This window comes from Barbus barbus (assembly GCF_936440315.1).
Source record: "Barbus barbus genome assembly, chromosome: 50".
NCBI lineage: Eukaryota > Metazoa > Chordata > Actinopteri > Cypriniformes > Cyprinidae > Barbus > Barbus barbus.
Genome location: NC_136728.1, coordinates 13,580,535 through 13,603,988, shown reverse-complemented (window position 1 = coordinate 13,603,988; position 23,454 = coordinate 13,580,535). Strand labels below are relative to the sequence as shown.

Here is a 23,454-nt window from a genome sequence, read left to right as displayed (position 1 = left end):
GGTGTGTGTGTGTGTGTGTGTGTGTGTGTGTGTGTGCATTTGTTCACTACTCACTGCTGTGTGTGTGCACTTGGATGGGTTAAACGCAGAGCACCAATTTCGAGTATGGGTCACCATACTTGACAATACGTCACGAAAAAAAAAAAAAAAAAAAGAGTATTTAAATCACCCATATAAAAAATGCATTTATTTATAGTTGATAACTCTGTAATGCAATGTGTAAAATTCATCAACAACGCTTTTAGACCCTTTTTAGACCATCAAGCTCAAAACATATGAATGTTAGCGGTGGGATTAAATGGATTCATATATTCATGAGGTATTTTGTGGTTTCTGTTGTTGGAAGCTCCAGCTACAAGCCTAGCTGCTGGAGTCTAGGTCACCAGTTCAGGTCCTTGTCACCTGGAATTGCGCTCTTATCTGAGCTGTTTTGTCAGATCCTGTCATGACATCTGTGCTCCTATTGGCTACAATCTAACCTGAAACATGTTGGCATGAGCCTGAGAGAGAGAGAGATGAAGGAAGAGAATAGGAAGGAGGTAGATTGGAGGAGAAAGGGCAACGGTAAAGACGAGACGACAAATAAGGACAAAAAGGGGGGTCAGCTTGGGGACTTGAGATTGTGAATTCAAAGCGTGTATTTTGTTCTTGTGCAGCAAATACATGATGGTTGGATTTATCATTGCCCATGTTATGTAAGATGCAAGGTGCCGTTTTGAGTGCTGAGGGCAACATGGCCGCCAAAGTGATTATCGGTCAGTTCTAATTAAAGAAAATGCACGAATGAGTAAAACAGACTTGTTCTATTATGTTTTTTGCCTACTTTGTCCTTACCAATTAAGTTCTCAGTAAGCAAGCAGTTCTGGCATTGTCAGGTGCAAATGATTTGTGAGTGTAAAATATTATGGGAGGCAAGTTAAAAATCCTTAAACTAATATTCTGGGTTTGCTACAAGTTGAGAGCATTTTTTCACTACAAATGACAGCATTTGTGCAATATTGTTGATAACCACACAACAACTGCCTAAAATTTTGACTCCTACAATGAAAGTGAGTGGGGTCCATTTTTTGGGAAAACAAATTAAGCATTCTCTATGTATATTAGATGCTACTTCCCCTGTCAACTCAAATTTTGGGTCTTTATCCACCTATAAACATTGCATAACATCACTTTTGAAATTATTATACTTGCATTTTTAAGAGAAGTTTAATTCCTGCTGTAATGGCATGTCTCATGCAAACTCTACACTAGGCATACATTGAATAATCATTCAAAATGCATATGCTTATGTGACTTTGCACTAAAATGTTGACAAGGTTAATGTATTTGGGGAAAAAATCTGTTTGCTTTTCGTGGAAAGTAGATAACTTTAAATCAATCTGAATTATTTTAACACCTGTGACAAATTAGCATTGCGAGAGGTCACAGGTCATAGTTTTTTTTTTTTTTTGCCAGAGAGTAAACATAATGTGACGTTTATCAAACATTCACTTGAGTGGACAACAAGACTGTGAAAATATGAGCAAACACTTAATGTTGTTTATCTAGCAGTTATACTTAACAAAATTATAAACGCAACACTTTTGTTTTTGCCCCCATTTTTCATGAGCTGAACTCAAAGATCTAAGACTTAAAATTAGCACGCTGCTCATTTTCAATCTTATTTCTAGCAATTATCATCAATCTGATTTCACAGATACTATTTAAACTAAACTGAGCTAGACAATGACATCTCTGAATTCAAATGAAAGGCAAATGAAATGCCTTTAACTGAAAATTGAATGTTTCGTCTTATTATTATACATTACTGACACTCTATCCTCCAATTTGATACTATTAAGTGCTTTGACACAATCTGTATTGTTAAAAGCGCTATATAAATGTATAAATAAAGGTGACTTTTTCTATGTACACAAAAGGCCTATTTCTCTCAAATATTGTTCACAAATCTGTCTAAATCTGTGTTAGTGAACACTTTTCCTTTGCTGAGATAATCCATCCACCTCACAGGTGTGGCATATCAAGATGTTGATTAGACAGCATGATTATTGCACAGGTGTGCTTTAGGCTGGCCACAAAAAAAGGACACTCTAAAATGTGCAGTTTTACTGTATTGGGGGGGGGGGGGGGTCTGAAAACCAGTCAGGAAAATGTGACCACCATTTTCCTCACGCAGTGCAACACATCTCCTTTGCATAGAGTTGATCAGGTTGTCCACTGCTCTTCAATGGCTGTGCGAAGTTGCTGGATATTGGCAGGAACTGGAACACCCTGTCGTATACACCGATCCAGAGCATCCCAAACATGCTCAATGGGTGACATGTACGGTGAGTATGCTGCACGCTCCCTCAAAACTTGCAACATCTGTGGCATTGTGCTGTGTGATAAAACTGCACATTTTAGAGTGGCCTTTTATTGTGGCCAGCCTAAGGCACACCTGTGCAATAATCATGCTGTCTAATCAGCATCTTGATATGCCACACCTGTGAGGTGGATGGATTATCTCGGCAAAGGAGAAGTGCTCACTAACACAGATTTAGACAGATTTGTGAACAATATTTGAGAGAAATAGGCCTTTTGTGTACATAATAAAAGTCTTAGATCTTTGAGTTCAGCTCATGAAAAATGGGGGCAAAAACAAAAGTGGTGCGTTTATAATTTTGTTCAGTGTATATTAGCATTAAATTGTTAGATCCTTTGATTTTCAAGTATCAATTGTGCAAAAACTCCTAGTATTGGATTGGCGGACATGTGACTGTGGTTTTGGCTGAATTTATTGTTATCAGTGTCCCAGGCATCATCCGCCACACTCTTGTCCGTATTCAGAGGGGGAAGTCCAAAGGTGGAATTTTTATCCAGGCCATAGAGTGCCATAGCCAGGAGCAATTCCTGCTTTGTCTCCATTGGCATTCGACTTAAAAATAACTTTCCCACAGTTTGTGTCTCGTCCAGATATGGGCTGCTGCAGGACAGGTTGTTTTGTCAGATAGAAGCTTTGGGCTTTGCTTAGAGGATGTGGTGAGCAACTGTGGTGTGTGTGAATATAAATTCACATTAGACAGTCATCTGATAGTTTAACTCAAATGCTTTTTTTGTGACGTAATGAAGTAATGCTGTGATATATGTGATTTGGCACTTGCAATTCTAAAATGCATGAGTAAAGGTAATGAGAGCTAACTGACAGCAATGCAAGTATTACTCCTCTCCAGAGAAATTACGTAATGTATTATGTATTGCGCTACAAAATTATTTTGGAAAGGAGTGATCCTGTTGTTATATATTGCCTAAATATATATTTAAATAGTTTCATACTAGAAATGACTGCAGTTCAAAGCTGTCTTATGCTTCAGTAGAGTCTGTTGCAGCTTTACCAAACAGACAACATGACCATACGCGTTTTAAACACATGGGGAATTGTGTGGAACTAATGGCAGTTTGTCTACATCAGGGTTAACACCATATCACATTTCACAACAGGAGATAAGAGAACTGTTGTGTATATTACAGTAAAGTCAAAAACATTGAATTTTAATACAATTTTACCTTTTTGTTTTTACTTATAGGGTGGCTACTGAGTGTGTGTTTTAGGGCTGTCAAACGATTAATCACATCCCAAAAAAGTATATAAAAATATAGTATATTTAAAGTATATTTAAAATTGCAAATTAAAATGCAATTAATCCGATTATTTCTTTAATCAGATTATGGAGAGCCGTCTGTGTGTGTGAGTTTAAAGGTAGCTACTATTTATTAATACTATACATTTTTGTGAATATTATTTGCTTAAAAATAAAAAATATTATTAAAATTTCCCCCTCTGTTTAAAGAAGAGCTTACAATGATGACAATTGCTTTTTGTGTGTGTGTGTGTGTGTGTCTCTAGTGGAGGATCAAACAGTGACCATCAGGTCCAAACCCCACAGGTAGCCTTTCAGAGAGGTTGTATAGAGATGTACCAGAGCACAGATAATAAGTATTGATCACCGAAGAATGTACCTTATTGTTGTGGAAAGATTGTTCACGGCCAGGCATAAAGAGTAACACTACTTCAAAAAAAGGGTGTCTGTGTAAGTAGATCCGCCTTCTATTTTTGAGCCCCATTCTAAACTGAGGATGATTTTAAATGTGTGGCTAAGATAAACTTTCCCATTGTCATTCATGAGGACAGCTAATACTGAGTGACAAGTGCATTTGGAGAGGGAGAAAAAAGAGCCGTTAAATTTGTCAAAGTAGATCATTTCAACTGAGCAAACTTAAGGCCTTTGGAGGGGGGGGGGGGGGTTATTCTCATGAAGCCGTAGCCTTGAACCATTTTCAAAACATACAGAAAAAGCAAAGAAATGCTGGAAGAATCTTGTCTATTTTTGCTGTGTAACATTTGGCCTCTTGAAATCTGTCACTAACACTGATGTGTATACCTATGTTTTTGTTCCATCGTTTTAGTCTTTTTATGGATTTCAAATGCCAGTCACTGATGAAAGTGACAGTTTTGCAGTAGCATAAAATAATCAAAACATTCAAAGATCAGATGTTTGTGTTACAATTGCTAAGATTTTTCTTTTTAGTTTTTTGTTTACACTTTATTTTGATAGTCCACTTTGGACATTCTACTAACTAGAAGTAACTTTGCAACTTCATGTCTACTAACTCTCAGAACAGACTTAGGGTAGGTTTAGGGTTAGTAGAATAAGTTGACATATACTTGCAAAGTTTCTCATAGTCAGTATGTTATATGTTGTGGACCCATCAAAATAAAGTGTTAGAAGACATTAAGGAGACAGTCTACTAATACTCTAATGACTGCTAGTTGACATGTAGTTGCAAAGTTACTTACTGTTGGTAGAATGTCTAAAGTGGACTATCGAAATAAAGTGTTACCAGTGTTTTTAGTCTCTTATTCTCACCAAGGCTGCATTTATTTAATCAAATATACAGTAAAACATGACTGTAAAATGAAATATTTCCATTTAAAAATAACTGTTTTCTGTTGTAATACATTCTGTATCATTACTCCAGTCTTCAGTGTCATATGATAATTCAGAAATCATTCTAATATGCTGATTTGCTGCTCAAGAAACATCTATTATCGGCATTGAAAATAGATGTGAATGCAATTTTTGCAAAGTTTTTTACTCGCCCCCTGTGGCACCTCTGACACTTTTCGCTAGTTTATGCCAGTCGAGCCACAACAGATGCTAATGCAAAAGCCACTGTGTCCCTTTCAGCATCTCTCTGCCACATTTCCACAGCTCCCAAGTCCCGGCCCTAATTCAGTCTGTCTGGCTATTCCTGTGATAACTATCTGAGGAGATTTCTTGCAAGCAAGCCATTCCCTATTCACGGGCCCAATCACTTTTGCTGAGAGCTAAGTGATATCAAAATAAGATGAGAAAACGAAAAGATGTCTTATTTGATCTCAGCATTTTCTACAAAGTTGAAAATGCCATTCTTTGTATTACAAAACAAACAGAAATACTAACCAAATCAACTTCTTTTTAGAACATTTCGCCTTACCTTTCATTCCGCGGCTTTGAAAATGTATGCCCATTTGGCAGATGCCAAGGCTCTTAGCCGACACATTGTGCAAGAAAATATGACAGGTCTTAATTATCAGTAATGAAGCAGGAATAAGCTGCGCACTTAGATATAATATACTAAACGACTTTCAGGGGCTAGGAGTGATGATTAAAGGTATCCGTTTCATGAATCATGCCTCATTTAGTCGCTAGTCTTTTGTGTTGGCTAATGAGCGCGGAGCGACGTTTTTAAGTTGGACGTGTAAATGGTTGGAAAGTGTAAAAGCTGATTAAACTGATTTAGTGCCTTGAGACCAGTTGAACATTACTTTAGTTTAGAAGAAGCTGCTAGCCGTCTTCATCACAGGTTTCTCATAGAGCTGATAAGGACCCTGCTGTCTCATGCTGTTTATTTTATTAGCATACTCAAAGATTAGCATAAGCGAAGGAGAGAAATTGTAGGCCTACTTAACTCTTTGTTTTTGTGCAATGACGGTCTTTAAATGCAGTATTAATTAATTATTATTTGGAAGTTGAGGAAATGGATGAATTGTGAAATGCTAAAGGCTAGCATGCTAAAGGCTAATACAGAAAAACTGAGCTGTAGTAGTTTGCACAATCCGCATCTTGATAGCTGGTTTTGAGTGGTATTGCAATAAAATACCCAAAACAATTTGTAACTCTTTTACGTCTTGGTGAATTGGTGGCTAATTTGTATGAATAAAAACTTTTAGTTTTTTAAAACGGAAGCACTTTGCAGTAGAAATGCATAAAGACTGTGTTCGGTTCCAAAATGAATAAGACGTGGGATTTTACATGTCTGTTAGCAAACTCGCTAAAGGTCTTGCTAGAGGGCTGGAGGCTTGAGTTTGAGGTTGTGCTGTAACATTTCCTCAGTATCTACCTCTTAACCACCCCCACCAACCCCAGCTGCCTCCAAATGAAGATGCTGAAGGGTTCAGCTGTGGGCATGAAGCTCCATGAAACTGGTTACGTGCAACTACTGACTTTTAGTGAGTATGTGGTCTCTTAACTTTAGTTTTAAAGATATGTTCCAGTGTAATTCTGTATATTATTTATAGAAGATAAGAAGGATAAAAAATTACATTTGATGGTACAATAAAAATGCAGCTTTTATGTTGCAGTCCGTTAACTCGCCTAGAATATAAAGCACCAACTGTAATAGTATTTCTTCAGTTTCTGGCAGAACAATGTTGTTTTTCATTACTGGAAAACACTAGCTGAACAATTAAGCCTGTGTTGATTAAGATGTAAATTCTTTTTAATTAGAATGTAAATTCTTACATTTATATGAAGACATCAACTGTCAACGTTCCATGTGATATCTGTTTTTTTCAGCCCACTTCCTGAATGAAGCTTTCATCGTTCATTTACGATGCTAAAACAATTTTGCTCTCCCTTTTGTTCCTCGATTCCTGTGTTCCCTTTTGACATTACTTTTGTTTGTATTGCCACTCGCATCCCGTGCAGTAGTGCCTTGGGACTCCAAGGAAATTTGGAATGAAAATTGAGTTCATTCAGTGTGCACCAATTACTTCTGCTGAATATTCCTCAATGCAAATCAAGCCTGTGCTCATGAAAGGTCCACATGTATTTGAAATAATTAATTTTCTCCTCTTTGGGAAGCTCACGCCAGAGCTTCTAATGTTTTGTTGTGTCTTTATACACTCTCGCGCACACAAACTTATTCATTGACAACCGTGTCAATATTTCTTTTATCTGTCAATTTAATTTCCGTTTTTAATTGTGGGATTTCTCATACAATAAATGTTAAACACAAAGAGTGAAATTGGCATCGTAGGTGCTCTGGGGACCGATATCATCTTTAGCCAGATCCGAATCAGGATTATTTGGCTACGTTAATGGATGTTGGCTGTCTCAGGCTTTGTTTAGTTGAGCTACGGTGCACGTGTTTAGGATAGAGAGTGGGGAGGTGGTGATGACTCCCTGGCTGAACCCAGGGCCCGAGCTGGAGAAGAAGTGCCCCAGGGAGGATGGCCCAATCAGGGTTAATCTGGGCTGGGGCCTGCCTCTAAGCCTTCTGGAGCTGACAGGGTGAGAGCCAGAGGCAACCTCTCTTTCCTTCACTGTGTATATGTGGCCTTGTTTTTTGAAGTAGTTTGAACGTCTATATGTGTTATTTAAAATTTTAATGTCTCTATTTTTCTATGATATTTATCTATTTGTCTGTCTGTCTGTTTTAAATGTTTCTTTCTGTCTGTCTGTCTTTCTGACAGTTTTTTTTCTCTCTGACATCTTTCTGGCTTTCTTTGTAAGTATCTGACGTGTGTCTGTCTGTCTATCTGTCTGTTTGTCATTTTTATCTATTGCTATCTGGCATTTTTCTCTGTCGTTTTTATTTCGAACTGTATGACCTTTTTCTGCTTGACTGTCTGTCTAAGATAGATTGATAGATAGACAGACCGACCGACCGACCGACAGATGGATAGATGGAAGGATAAAACCATATCTATATAGAAAGACAGAAAAATTTCAGATCGAAATAAAAATGACATAAACGGGGATGGATGGATAGAAACATGTCGGATACATACACAGTCAGAAAGAAAAATGTCAGACAGACAGAGAAAAAATGTCAGAAAGACAGACAGATAGATGGATGAAAAATCATGGCTACCACCGGAGAAGAGGTTGTGTTCACACTGTGATCTGAATCAGATGGAAACAGAACTGCACTTCCTAACAGAATGCTCCAAATACACTGACATACAGACAGTGTTCTATGATTAAAATACAGCAGATCCATCAGACATTTAAAACACTTTCAAACCAGGAGAACACTGCCATATCTGTTAGGAGAACACAAGAATTGCTGTGTGTTTGCTGCTCAATATGTGTCTGCCTGTTACGATAGAAGAGAAAACACTCAATCTGCCCTGATCTGATGTTTCCAGCACATGTAGATGATATTATGCCATAGTACTGTGTTATATTACTTGGATGTATATTTTGCTTCTGTAAATCTGTCTAATCCCTTATCTTATTTTATTTTTTAATTTCTAATTTATATACTTGCATACATTAGTAATTCATTTTGCACAACATGCTTAATACTTTTTTATATATTATTATTATGATTTTTATTATTCTTTTTTTTCTGTTAATACATATGTGCACTATTTGTAAGCAGCCCAGCTGCGATTGCTTTGGCAATACAAATGTATTGTTTTTGTCATGCCAATAATGCACACTTTTGACATGCACACTTGAATTTAAATTGAATTGATGGATGGATGGATAAAACCATATCTTTCTAGAAAGATAGACAGAAAAATTTAAGATTTAAACAGAGATGGATGGATGGATGGAAACATGTCAGATACATACACAGTCAGAAAGCCAGAAAGAAAATGTTGTTTGCTTTCCCTTTGCTTGTTGTAGAAGTGTAATATTGTTTCCTCAGATTTTAAAATCAAACTTTTGATGACCATGTTCCTCACGATGCTACTTACTGTGAGTTTATCTGATCTCATTCGGTTAGCAGGAGGGTGTTAGTTTCTCATTACTTTTTTCTGTGTGTGTGTGTTTGGGTTGTGGCACAACCTTGCTCTTGCTCTTCCAAATCCCTCTTTGGCCCCTCTAAGCTAACTTGTTGACTAACAAGTTGTGGCTCTTTTCTCCTCTCGGCACTTGGTTCAAGACAACTACTTGAGACGAGAGGGGAACATTTATCCTAGAGGCCACTTGTGACTACTCAAGCAGAAAGACGTAACGCTCTCTCTCTCTCTTTCTCTCGCTCTCTCTTTCCCTCTCTCTCCACAGCATTCCACATTTTTAATGAGTTTCTTCACAAACACTCTAGGGCTGCCTATTCTCTCTCTAGTACTGGCTAAAAGGGGATTTGTCCTAATAAAGAAGGCCGCTCATGTATGTGATAGCACACAGTGCCCACACATTACTTTTTAATCACCTTTAGTTTGCAAAAACTGATGATGACCCTAAGTTTTATTTATTTTTAAATTTTTTTATTAATCTTTATTTTTAATTGTATATATGCAAGCAGAAATTTCTCTCGCGCTCTCTCTCTCTCTCTCTCTCAAATTTGGGTTTCAAAGTTTTTCAAGTCTCTTTTCAAGAGATTACCCCTTCTTGTTTGTATTTTGTATTTGTGTGTCTTTCTCTCTCCCTCCTTGAAAAGAAGTGGTCCTTCATCTGTCCCTCCGCAATTACCGCATGGTACTCCTCCATGCATGCGACGCCGCTTTTGAAATGGCCCTCTTTTCTCTTTTGGAGCTATATTTCATTGTTGACGCTAGTGGGCTGTATCTATGTATTTAGAGGATAATTGGTGGGAGATACAAGGAGCCAGTGAAGTACATCCACTTATCTCACTTCTCTTTTTTAGCCCGCCCGAGCATCTTGGTGAGCAGGACAAAATGACCATAATGTCTGTTTTATACCTAGGTGGACAAACACAATCAAGGGCTGGTTCGGCATTGTCCTCGCCGCTGTTTGAAATGGTCTCCGAGTGCATCGTTTGTGCCAGGGCTGGCTGCGGGCCCTCCAAGACGGCAACCTTTTGAAAACCCCCTCCCTCCTGTCGCTGAATGGCATAATCTAATGATTTCACTTACACCTCCCTTATTTAACACTGTCATGGAAAGCACGGAATCAACCATTTATAATTTACATGTCATTTGCTGCCTCATATTGTGTGAAATTTAATTACGGCCCCGCTCCGATTGTGGCCGGTGCTCGTTTGTCTCTGGCGGGGCTCACAATGCGGCATTGATGTGAGCCGGGGCGGCGCTGGCTGTGTCTCTTTTTATCTCATCACCTTCTGCTGTAGCCTTCAAGTCTGCTTGGTCCCTTCCTTTCAGTCCTTTGTGAGGAAAATGAGAGAAGTTGACCCCTCATTTTCATTTAAAAATCCAGAGGCCATCATATAAAAGATTCACGTTCTTTTCAAAGGATCCCATTCAGGGCTTTTAGTACAATGGAATAAACTGATATTTTTGCGCAGAAAGTGATTACCGCTCTTAATCGCGCTGTAAAGATTTTTCGAAACTTTTGACTATGAGTGAAAGCGGCTAGTCCCAGGTGTCTGACTAACTAGCGCAGACGTTGTTCGGCGTTTAGTGACGTCAAACAACTTTGTGTGTGAGAAGGAAACTTCAAGGGAGAGAGGGTTTCTTTTGGGGCTCTGGCCTTCAGAATCTCTAATGGCTTATTATTCAACATTTTAGTCAGTTTCTGAAAGTTTCTTTTAAATCAAAGACGCCGCCGTGCTGTAATTGCAGGCTGCTCGGCCTCCTGCGGAGCGATTCATATGACTGTAATCCACCTGACAACTCAGACTCTGCTTCGAGCTGGCAGCCGGCCCGTTTCTCAGCTAAACACTAAAGTCTGAATTAGGAGGATGAAGAGGATAATTATTAGATTCAGAAACAGTTTCCCAGCAAAGAAAACTGTTATTCACGGCTGGGAAATGTGCTTATGACATTGGTTGTAAAGAGTGGTTTTGGGCTTTGGTGTATGATGTCGCAGTGAGGAGAGGTTTACTGAAAACAGCAAGCTGGAACGCTAATGGCCGAGGCCTTTGTGAAAGGGTGTTGAGAGATACAGAAAGGGAGAGAGAGAAAGGGGCGAAAGGAGCGCTGCCTGGGGTTGAATTACAAATCAAAGATTGCTGAAGTAGAATAACAGCATTCCACTAAGTGTTTGATGCTCACGCATCCATTTCTCAAAATACTTTACAACTCATCCCACACAAATCATTGGTTCACCTATTTATGTTAAAATGTTAATGAGAAGCTGTGCTTTAGAGTCACATACATTATTCGCAATGGCAGATTGCACTGTTCATGAAAACAGTGAAATCTCTGTACAGTCTCATGACTGTTTCCAAACAGGTTTCCTGTAGCACCACTCCCATATTCTGTCATTGGATGGCCACCCAGGTAGCCCCTCCCCAAACTCATGCCATTGGTTGAGCCACTGTTGCTATGCCGGAACTGGTCATATTTTTAAACAAAATAGAGCAATTTGATAGCGCCACAGTGTTTACACTGCAGTTCAAAAGTTCAGGGTCAGGTTTCTTAAATCATTTGATTCATCAAAGTCAGTAGTGTGACTATTGGAAAATATCAGGCTGCAATAAGAGAGAGTATTTTAACAAAGAAAAATTCTACCTTTAAGTTGTTCTGAAAACGTAGAATGAAAAATATCTGGCAATTCAGATTCAGTGACATGCTGGCACTTTATACTTGAAGATGTATGAAATCATTTCAGAGCCACAAATCCATATCCAAAAAATGTTTATTGGTATTCCCTTTGGAAAAATTAAGCACTGAAGCGTTAAACACCATTGATTCCTTATGCAGTGTTGCTTGCCAACAACATGCAGTATTCTCTGTCATTTTACAGTAAATGTACCCAACAAATGGCAGTCAAAGGAGACACTGTAAATGTGTTTTCTGCATGTGCTGTAGGGTTTGCACGTAGGAAACATGTCACAATCACTTTCATGTCTAGTCACCAGTCCCTGCAGGAATTTACTGGTTTAAATTTATAACAAAAATACAATTTAAAAAATATAATTTATTTTTAGAACAATATCAGCTTCATCATCCTTCCATAAAGAAACACAGGAGATTTGCAGTAAATTCAGGCAGTTTTATGTGAGAGAAATGCTAAATGGTGTTTTTGTCGGGTGAGGATAGTGACACTGAATATATTACCCAGAGGGCCCTGATGGCCATTGTTTGGCCTCAACTGGTTAAAGTTATTGAACAATAGGCTTCAGTGTCAAGAATACCAGAAAGGGTAAGGGAGGTTACTGTTGACAACACTGTCCTGCACAATCTATGAATGTTAGGTTCCACGTAGCTGAAATGCTGAAGTACAGATGATTGCTGCTTTGCGTTTGTAGAATATTGATTGCAATTCCTTCTCCTTTCAATCAGAAGTGTATTATAATCTTGTCTCCAAACAGACCTTCTTTCTGAGGATGGCATGATAACCTAAACATGACCTCCCCACTATAAAACAGCAACAGACCTGCTTACAAACTGTGTTTGGTACCTTTGTGGTGTCTATAGTTTCTGACAGGACTCGCCGTCACCTCCTTGCATCGTCTAGCTTGTAAAAACCGTCACTTCTAGAACCAGCTTGTACTCTGAAAAGCCAGGAATAAACACAAAATCCATCAAATGCATCTCCTCCCTGTGCTTAACATAAGATAATACGCATCTTACTTTGTACAAATGAAAGCGGGTCATACAAATAGAAGTGTTGTTTTCTCTTTTTCCCCTCAGAAATGCATTTCTCTGCAATAACCGAGAGTGAGATTGTCACATGCCACTTGTGGTGGTGGTTCTGGCTTGAAATAGCCTGTTTCTGTGATACCCTCAAAACCAGTTCTGAAATACTAGTGACACCTTTATTCAGAATTCACTTGTATGCCTTATGAATTTCGTCAAAGTGGAAATGTGACTTCAATCCTGTGCAAAATGTTGCATGATGAGAAGAAAAGTGATGCATAAATTCATCTTTAACATTTTGTTACATATGCTGTCAGACACATTTTTTACATTGCAAAGCTTTCTTTTTGTTTTTACAGGCCAGTCATAGAGACGTTATATATCACTAAAACAAACAAGCCTACCTCTCCTTGTGGAACAAATCCTGTCTTGTCATGATCCTGTCTAACTTTAGGGGTCATCGGACCACGACAGTGACCTCATAAAGACTAGATTAGCATTGTATTTTACGGCTAATTAACCCCAAGTTTACGTCTTTAGGCTGGATCTGTACACTGATTCTGTCGCTGGTGAAATGAGGTGCGTTGCTTTGTGCCAACGTTAACAATGCTGTCCTTAAAAAGCTTGTTTCTGTTGCAGTTATTACATGCTATATCACACGTTTTTAGCGGAGATTAGCATCTATATGCATTTTATGTCAACATGCACAGAAAGTGTGACTGAAAAGGATTAGATTAGTTCTATGAATATTCATTTTCATAAATGCCTGCTCATTAATATTCATGCATGCTCTCACATGTAGGTCCTTCTCAACACCTGATTAAATTACTTTCTCATCACCTTTACAGCAGTAAAGTGAAATATGAGTTGGATTTCATGTTATTGTTTTATTTATATAGTTATCTATGTAAATGAAATGTAGTAATAATAATAGTAATAATATTTAATTTGGTTTTTGTTCACTGTATTATGGAATGTTTGTGTATATGTGTGTGTGCACAGTATAAAATGTAAATAGCCTTCAGATATGTTGTCAAAGTTCATCCCATTGTAACATTCGCAATGCCTGTGTATTTATTCTGAAGGCAGCACTTACATGTATTTTGCTCATGCAGTGTGTCTTGCTCTCACCCCCAGGGCCAAGCCTCACACTCTTCAAATTTTTAACACACACACACACACATACACACTATCTGCCCTGTCTATGCTGTAGCCCATGCTACCCTTGATTCAGCTCTGAGCGCCAAACATAAACACACAGTACACACTCATAACTATACACAAATATCCACATAGGATACTTAGTGTCTTGCTCTATTGTGCTGAATTGCATCTGCTTTGCCACAATATATATTTTTTTGTTTTTATTTTTATTTTTTGTGTGTATACAGAATCTCAAGTGATTTTAACATTTGCCTCATATTAGAAAATACTTCTCAAAGTAGAAAAAAGTAAATATTCTCAGTGAGGAGAAAAAAGTGGATTTTTATGTATTTTATTCTTGACACAAAAATTATCACTTACATTTTTGCAGAATTCTTTTTTTTTTTTTTCTACGAAGGATGTCCAATATGTTGATATCGGCTAATATTCTATATATATAATGTTTAAATGTATAAGTATTGGTATAAAATTGAGATCTAATTATGTATATTTATTCATCTACAGTACATTAATTTTATGATGCCTAAAATCACTTTTTTTAATTTTTTTGTGTTTCATTACATTTTTGGACAAAAATAATATAATCTGAATATCAGCCATTTATCTGTTATTAAATGACATGAAAATAATTATCATCATTATAAATAATCTGTATCAGACAGGATTTTAATGTCAGTGCATCGAGTTATTATTAATAAACTACAATTAGTTATTTTATTTTTATATTTCTAAGACCAGATTCTCATAACTGTTATTTATTAGAACATATTCTCATCATCCCATCAATGTTGTTTCCAAATGTATTAAACCTATATATTGTAATATTTTACACGGTAGTTTTCAAATGCTAACACATGGGACGCTGTCCATTCTCGGTTTAAATAACCTGTCTTGACAGGAAATAGCATGTTCTTTTATCTAACTTTCTCTACCTATGTGGTCATAACCATGCTCAGTTCAGCATATTCCAAAGGTCCTTTTACGTCCAGGTGAATATGTTGCTGATATATTACAAATGACCTTTTCATGCAGGCAATCCTCAGAGAATCTGTTTTTCAAATCTGAGCAATAAGAAGAGAGCGGCCCTAGCAAGCAGTGTGCCCTTTACAAGGTCTGATTGGCATACAGGACATATTTATAGAGTTGTGTGCTTCTCCATTTGGCTTGTGTGTGTTTTTTGCATATGGGTATTACAGATTTAGGTAAGACGACATTCATTGCCTTTTCTATATTTGATTTAATTATCCTCTCACCTTTAGGATCCATAGCACCCAAAGACCTTAATTTACCAGTCAGGAAATTTTAATATAGTCTTATTCCACTATTCCACCCTGGTAAAACATCTGCTCAGGTCTTGTTCCTGTGTCCGGAGTGCAGTCATTCAAAAGTCCCGGCGAACAATGGCGCGTAACTCTAGATGATTCAGGGCTTATGGGCAGGCCGAGAAATTTTTGTGTTTTTAACAGTAGGGTTGAATTTCGGTTCAAGAATACTGCCAGACAGAGGTTGTTGGCCAGGCACAGAAGCTAGGATTGCTGAAAAACAAGCTTAATCATCCCCTTCAAAGGAAATCCAAGAGCGCACACAGATGTCTAGATGTGTCTTAGGAGTTTCCTCTGAACGACTTAAAAATGGCTTAACTATGGTGCGAGTAAATAAATGTATTAAAATGTAAAAGTAAAACAAGTTTCACAGAAGTAATACAATGCGAACGAACCTGTATTTAACTTTTAGTCCATCTTTATTTCTTGACTTTTTGTCTTTAATTGACAGTAGGGCAATGCAATATATCAGTACCATACCTGTTATTGGCCAATATTTGGGATTTAAAAAAAAAAAAAAAATGATTTTCACAATTTTTTACTATTCACTATTTAAACTGCCCAATGCTCACTTATATGTAATTTATTAATTACACTAATAATGTAATAACACTGATAGAATAGTGGAGAATAATCAGGAAGGTGGAAGGAAAAATGGAATGGGACTGGTTCAAGACTCAAACCCGCATGCCCATGTCGGCAGCACAGCTTTTTTTGTGAGCATTAACCACTGCACCACAGCTCTAACATGCCAATAAATCTTGAATTTTCCCCATTTACTTTCTAATTTTGAATCAGCGTACAATATTTAGTTTTTCAACTCATACAACTAAAAACTGTAAAATACTAAAACCGCTAAAAGTTTGTCTATAACTTTACTTGCAATGCTAATCATGTCAGAATTCCTTATTTGATAATTATTTTCTTTATATTTATCCTTGTAAGTACCCTATACATTTGTTTTATTAGCCATATTTGTGTTAATCGTCCTCACTAGCTTGAATGTTGTATGGAAAATGTCCCAGGAACCAAAAAAGTGACAGGAATTAGCACCTAATACTTTTGTCGTTAGCAACTCTGGCCAAAGCTTTGGAATTCCTTTGATGCCGTTCTTATGGTAAGAGTTGTACTGCTAATCTCTGTTTGAGGAAATCATGGTATTTGGGTCACAAATTATTCACTCACATTAGTGATATAAACACTGCTAAACTGCACAAAGTTGTTAGCGTGGCGCTCCCGCTAACACACAATCCTCACACTCCTGCAGTGTTTTTGTTGAGGGATTTGTTTATGCCATGACCAAAAACACGTGTTTGGGGCTATGCACTGCTGAGCCATCAATAATGTAAATATAAAGTTACATTCTAGTGAGACTTGGGCCCGAAGTTTTGGCTCTAGCAGCGCAGGTCATTCATTGATGATGTTCTTGGTGTTGTTAGCATAGCTGTTTTTGTTATCATGTTCTGCTATTCATGCTGCTGCTTCTTCTTTTAGCTTGGTCTGAGGGAGTGTTTAGGGTGGCGAGGTTTATTTGAGTGGAGAGTTGGGTCTTTGCCCTGTCCCACAGTCGCAGGTGGGGGGTTGGTTACAATAGAGAAGCACTGCCATGCTGCCATCGCCATGATGGGCACTGGCTCAGAGGACTGTGTCCTGGTCCAGAAAAACGCCGCTTTCTGTCTGTCTCACTGACTGGGGTGTCCTGAGACGCTCCAAAGAGAGGAGTCAAGGGTGAGGTGTATAGACTAGACCCCTTTCCATCTGCTGAGTGAGTGTATTTGTGTTTGAGTTGAGCTTGTATGCGAATGTTTACATGAGTCAGTAGTGGCGGAAACACAGCTTCTCCTTTATATAATATATTATATTATATTACATTATATTTGATTTGATTTATATTATACAAATTTACGTAGGGTTTTTTAATTTAATATTTAAATACTGTACAATTAGTGTGTGTATTTATATTTAAGTTCTGCTTGAGTGAATATTTAAATGTGTCAGAAGTGGCGGAAATGCAGCTTCTCCTAAATATAATATAATATACACAATATACACATTTTGTTTGGAATATTTACTTAATTTGTAAGTATTGTAAAAAATACACTTATGATTTATATTATATTTAGTGCTGTCAAACGATAAATCGCGAATAATCACATTCAAAATAAAAGTTTTTGTTTACATAATGTGTATACTGTGTATATTTATTATGTATAAATATAAACACATATGCATGTATATATTTCAGAAAAATGTCATGTTTATATATTAAATATATTTATATATAATATAAATGATATGAACATAAATATATACATGTATTTTCAAAAGTGTGTGTATTTACACAAACTTCTATTTTGGATGTGATTAATCATTTGACAGCACTAATTATATTATACAAATGTAGTCTATATATTTTTTATAATTATTATACAAATTTAGTTTAAATTTATTTCATTTTTAAATGTTGTAAAAAAAGGGAAAAAAGCACTTCCAAGCTTGGACAATTGTTTTTTGTTATTTAGTACATTATTAAATTTAATTAAAAAAAATTGCAATTATTTTAAGTCATTTTACTGTTCAGTAGTAGTTTTAGAAGCATTATTTTTATCAGCAGCATTTATTTTATCTTTCTAAATTATATCTGTTGAAAAGCAGCAGCTGCCACTGTCTGTGTGTGTTATTTAATAACTGTGCATGTGTGAGTGTGTGTCATTCATGCTCAGCGTGTCTGGCCCGTTGTTTCTCCAGCTCTTTTTGCCAGCTGCTGTCACTCATCTGTCCTGCCTGTTACAGCATTGACGCTCATCCCACTATCTGTTAAAACCTGGCCGAGGCCAGCCAGCTTTCACTACTGTAATCAACTGCAGGATTTGTGAATGGAGAGGTAATATGATTAAACACATTTATAGGTACAAAACATTACCGAAATCCTTTCTCTGAAAATTCCACCTCTTCAACATAATAAAATAAGCACAGAGAGGATGTCAGGACTCAAGGTCACTCACTTTACCATGTAATTTTAGCTCAATGCTGTATTTCGGGAAAAAAATATTGTTTTGCAAGTCTTGGTCAACTGAAGTACACCAAGAATATTTTATATTGTATAATTAAAATTATTAAAATATGTATTAAAATTATTAAAATATGTTTTAAAAATATATAATATTTTTCTATCATTTAAAATTGACAATATTTTTTGCACACTTTTGTGCAAATAATTAGAGCTCTCATATATATATATATATATATATATATATATATATATATATATATATATATATATATATATATATATATATATATATATATATATGCAAACAAAACTCATCCATTGTCTCAGTAGTTTTATGAGAGGCTGTTTGACTGAATTCAACTCGTTCCTCCACTTTAGGTGAGCTGAAGTGTCACTTCACCCGCTGACTCTGTTCACAAGTGGTCAACCGCGAGGCCTCTCAATAAAGCTTAACCGTGCTAGTTCATTAAGAGAGCGATAAGTAGCAGTATTTGGTCAGCAGAGCTTGTCTCTGGAAGTGGGCATCGAGAGGAGGGGTTTGGGCTTTCTGAGGACGTGTGAAGTGGCTATTACTCTAAATTACAAGCTTCAGTATAAAGCACTGGCAAGCAAAGGATACACACACTCATACAATGCAATGCTGAAGCATTATTGCTCAAGTACCAACAGCCACTTGTCTTTTCCCCTCTCAGACAGACTGATAACCCTTCTTTACACTCTCTGGAAAACATTCTGTGGTTTTACAGGGCATTCATTGCATAGCCTCCCACTAGACTAATAGCATTTTGATGGAACATACCATCGTTATAAACCTCGTTCAGTGTAACGAGTCTCTGTTTTCCAAGCCTTTATTATTTTATTGCCTTCTTTCTCTCATTATCTATCTTTTTGTCAAGCATGCACAAAGGATATTTCAGATCCAGACGTTTTATAGTTATATATAGGTGGGTACCACACTGAAAATAAGGAATGTTCTTTTTTTATTAGTGTTATTTAAGTTTTGATGTAAAAAATCAGATTGATTTATATCTATATATACACACACACACACTATATTGCCAAAAGTATTGGGTCACCCCCTTCTAATGAACAGGTTTGACTGCAAATCTTAATGTTTAAGCATATAATGATATTATAGAGAATTGCGTGCTTCTAATTTTATAGCAACAGTTTGGTCAGGAGCCTTTTCTATTCTAACATGACAGTGCCTCTGTGTATAAGGCAAGGTTCAAAAAGAAATAATTGATTGAGTCGGTGTGGAAGAACTTGACTGGTCTGCATAAAGCCAAGTCCTGATCCCAGCTGAACTCCTCTGTGACTTTAAATGCAGACCTTGAGCCAAAAACTTGTCAACAACCAGTAAACCTTTATACAAAATTTTACAATATTTGATAATACATTCAATAAATATTTTAATAACAAATAAAATATCTAATTATAAATATTTGTAAAATAAATGTTTATCTATTGTGTGTGTATTTACATATTTTATTTATGTAAAATAGTAGCATTCTCAATACTGGTGTTACAGACAACTGTATAGATTTGCAGCCAACAATAGAATTTGTTCACTGGTTGGTTTTATTGCCTGATTCTGGTTTGTTTTTTGCGTCTTTGTCTTTTTGCCTCGTTTCCTTTGTGTTTATCATTTCAAACACAGCTGCATTAACTCTATTGTAGGGGTCTACAGAGCAGAGACCCTTCAGACTGATGCTCAGAGCAGAATTACAACAGAGCGCACGCATCTGCAGCCAACAACAGAGCGAAACATAATTGTGTCCTGTCATATTTAAATGCTCCTCGACTTCAGAAAAGGGACAAAATATCGCCCTCTCTCTAGATTTTCATTGGTCTTTTTTGCCTCCTCCTCATCCTCTGTGTCTCTCTTTCATTCTCTCTCATTCAGCAGATGCAGCTTTAGCCTCTAGACTTGTCAGAAACAGCCAAGCGTTTGAGCGAATAGGCTTTGGCAGAATCCAGTAAGTGCTGGGGCTGAGGTGTGGAGCAGTACAGCCATGGACTAGAAACACCTGGGTTTCCTCTGCTCCTATTTAACCGCTTCATGCAAACAAGGCCTGAGATTCAAACTCATTTGATTAGCACATAAACACCCTATAAAACAGCAGACGTCTTCTCAACAGATGTGTTATTTAAGAATCTTAAACTGATCATCCTAAATGTTTTATTTATTTTATTTCATTTTAATTTTAGTTTTATTCAATTTATTTTATTATTTTAATATGCAATATTTGTTCAAATTCACTACGGATATGTTATTCAATAATCTGTACTTGACAGTATTGTATAATACACACACACACACACACACACATACATAAATACATACATACAGTGGTGGCCAAAATTATTAGAACACTAGTATTTTCACCTGCTAAAAAACGGTTTTAAGTCAGTTATTTCTATCTTTTGTTGTAGTGTGTCAGTAGAAAATGTTTACTTTTCCAAACATTAATTTTGCTATTAATTGTAATAATCCATTGAGATAATTGTTTGCACAAGGAGTCTGACAACAGCCAGTGCTCCACACAGAGATCTGATCTCGCCATCATCCAGTCTGTCTGTATCACATGAAGAAACAGAACAAACTGAGACAGACTAAATCCAGAAGAACTGTGGCAACGTCTCCAAGATGCTTCAAGAAACCTACCTGCAGAGCTACCTGAAAAACTATGCGCAAGTGCAGCTAGGGCAAAATCTGCTTTAAACACAAAGGGAGGTCACACCAAATGTTGATTTAATTTAGTTAATTGATAAAGAAAATCTAATTATGATATTATTTTTGACAGCATCCTCATTTTACATCTAAAACTTTGAACAGTACTGTAGCTTTGAAGGTAGTTTTCTTGAATTTTACGGTTAGCTTTGAATGTTAGTTGTAAATTTATAGTATTATTTTATTTTGAGGCTTTTTGCCACTTCATCGATACAGCAGAAAAGGACAGAAGGTGATGGGGCGAAGAAGGGAAAGTGGAATCAGTAATATCACAAGCTAAATTTGAGCTTGTGTCTCCCAGACACAGCTCACGGCCTTGTGCGCAAACCACTAAGCCACATCTCATAGCCTCTTGTCATGACTGTACACTGAAATCCTTTGCAGATGAACCTAAATGAAAGGTCTGTTGTTGTTTGTTCCTTGGCTGGAGAAAATAGTCTTGCCTCACTTTCAATCAGAGGTATTTTCCACCTCTGAAGTCCTATTGTGACTAAACATACAACCAAATCAAGTCAAATTCTCACAGCTATGTACATGGAGCAGACATATCTGGGGTTTCCATTTCGAAGTGGGTTCAATGTGATCGCTGCAGGCTGAACGCATGTCCCATCGCAAGTCTCCTTAGCGTTGTGCTCGCTGGTGTGAAAACATACCCCGACAAGGCTGTTTCTGACTAGCTTTCATACATGGATGGCTTGTGTGTACTTTGGTTGACTTTTGGTAGCCTGTGTCTAAAAAAGAGAAAGGAAGTACAAATTGTCATGTTTTTGGAGTAAGAAACATGTTTTTGAATGAATGTTCTAGATTGTAAAAGTTTCTTTGGCACTAAACCATTCACTAGATATTTTTAGTTGCTAAAAATGCACTTATCAGACCCTCAAATTAGAGTATTTTCAAATTATCCTCCTGTGTATATACAGTAGCCTATATATTTACAATTAATTTGTTGAATGGTTGAATTTTGCAACAACTTAAACTATTAATATACATTGTCTGCGGCTGTTAACAAAGGAATACAGTTCATAGATGCTTGATTCATCCAATACTCAAACTCCCACAGCGTAGGCTATTATATCAGGAATTACCTACAGTTAAATATGATTCTACATTTTATGCTAACGTTAACAGTGCCATCTCATAAATTCAACAGTCGTTTAAACTGTCAAGCTTGAAGTTTAGCTCTTCGTTTCTTTTGTGGTCTTTAATATCAACACAAATTTGCGATCCTAACTTCTACTCAGTTCTTAATTGCATCAGTGCAGGAAAACTTAGATGACTGTCATTTCAATTTAGTTACATACTAGGGCAGTTATACGCAAATTATATACATTTTCCAGTCTACTGTATCATTTTGTCTTTGTTGGTATTTTTGTTGACACACCTAATGTTGGTTGTATTTTCTGTACGTGACGAACAGGCCAATCGCAGTCACACATACCTGACTGTTCTCCTGTAAGGATTCTTCTCTACATTTCCCTCCCTGCTGGGTCTCCCGAGGGGGCAAAATCACATATTTTACCCTGCAATCATTCCTTACACTTAAAGTAAGATAAATGGTAAGATACTGTTTTTTACGCTTTTGATTTCTTCTTTTGAGTAAACAGTTGCTTAAGTTCTTTTTGTTTGCTACTTTTCTCATTATGTCCGTAGTGGTGTTTCAAATATAATACTTTCCGAAACGTTTCTTAAATGCATGCCGGTAGCCCGTGTTGCCAAGTCCGCGGTTTTCCCACGGAATTGGGCTATTTTTATAAACTGCTGCCACGGACCGAAGCTAAATCCGCCGTCCCCTGAAACACGATTGCGACCAAGGTGGGACTTTCTGGAAGCAAGTTTGACCCGCTGGAACGGGATTATGATTTGATTATGATTATGAGCCATTTCCCCCCGGAACGCGAATGGGCTAGTTTTGGCCGTGATTGGACTACTTTTGGCCGTGATTGGACTACTTTTGAGTATCAACTGGGCTGGTTTTGTTACGCAGACCTGGCAACCCTGCTGGCATTCATACATCTATGCACAGCAGTGAATGCGTTTTTTGATTATGAAACACCACTTTTTTGTTTTTCATTCCTTTTATGAAACAATTTAACTTAGTACACCATTATTAACATGCAGATTCTTTTAAAGAGAACAGGCTTATTGAAAAATCACAAGAATCACATCTAGTTTCAAGTTTCTTCTGAATGGAAATGTAATATGAATGCAGATTTGGATAATTATGGTAAATATAATATATTTTCAATCACGTATTTGGAGATAAAAAGGCTGAAATGGCCTTTTTTGTTTTTCATTAAATTTTTCTTTCACTATTAATTTTTGTGTTTCAGAACCATCTGCTGGAGATTAAACACTTAAAAGCAGCAAATGAATTAATAATTATTAAAAAGGATGTATGAGATTGGATGAACTGATGATTGTAATAAATAATACACCATATTCTTATTGTCAGCTTCAATAA

The 23,454-nt window shown here is 36.8% G+C and overlaps 1 protein-coding gene across 2 annotated transcripts in view; it reads left to right on the top strand.

Annotated features, from left to right (window-relative positions):
• dnajc24 (DnaJ (Hsp40) homolog, subfamily C, member 24) overlaps positions 1-23,431 on the top strand; it is a 71,773-nt gene extending 48,342 nt beyond the window's left edge. For both annotated transcript variants that reach the window (XR_013784099.1, XR_013784100.1), the window contains 2 exons: positions 22,411-22,549; positions 23,324-23,431. The gene's annotated coding sequence lies outside the window, so the exon portion shown is untranslated. The remainder of the gene's footprint in view (positions 1-22,410; positions 22,550-23,323) is intronic.
• Positions 23,432-23,454: the final 23 nt, after the last annotated feature.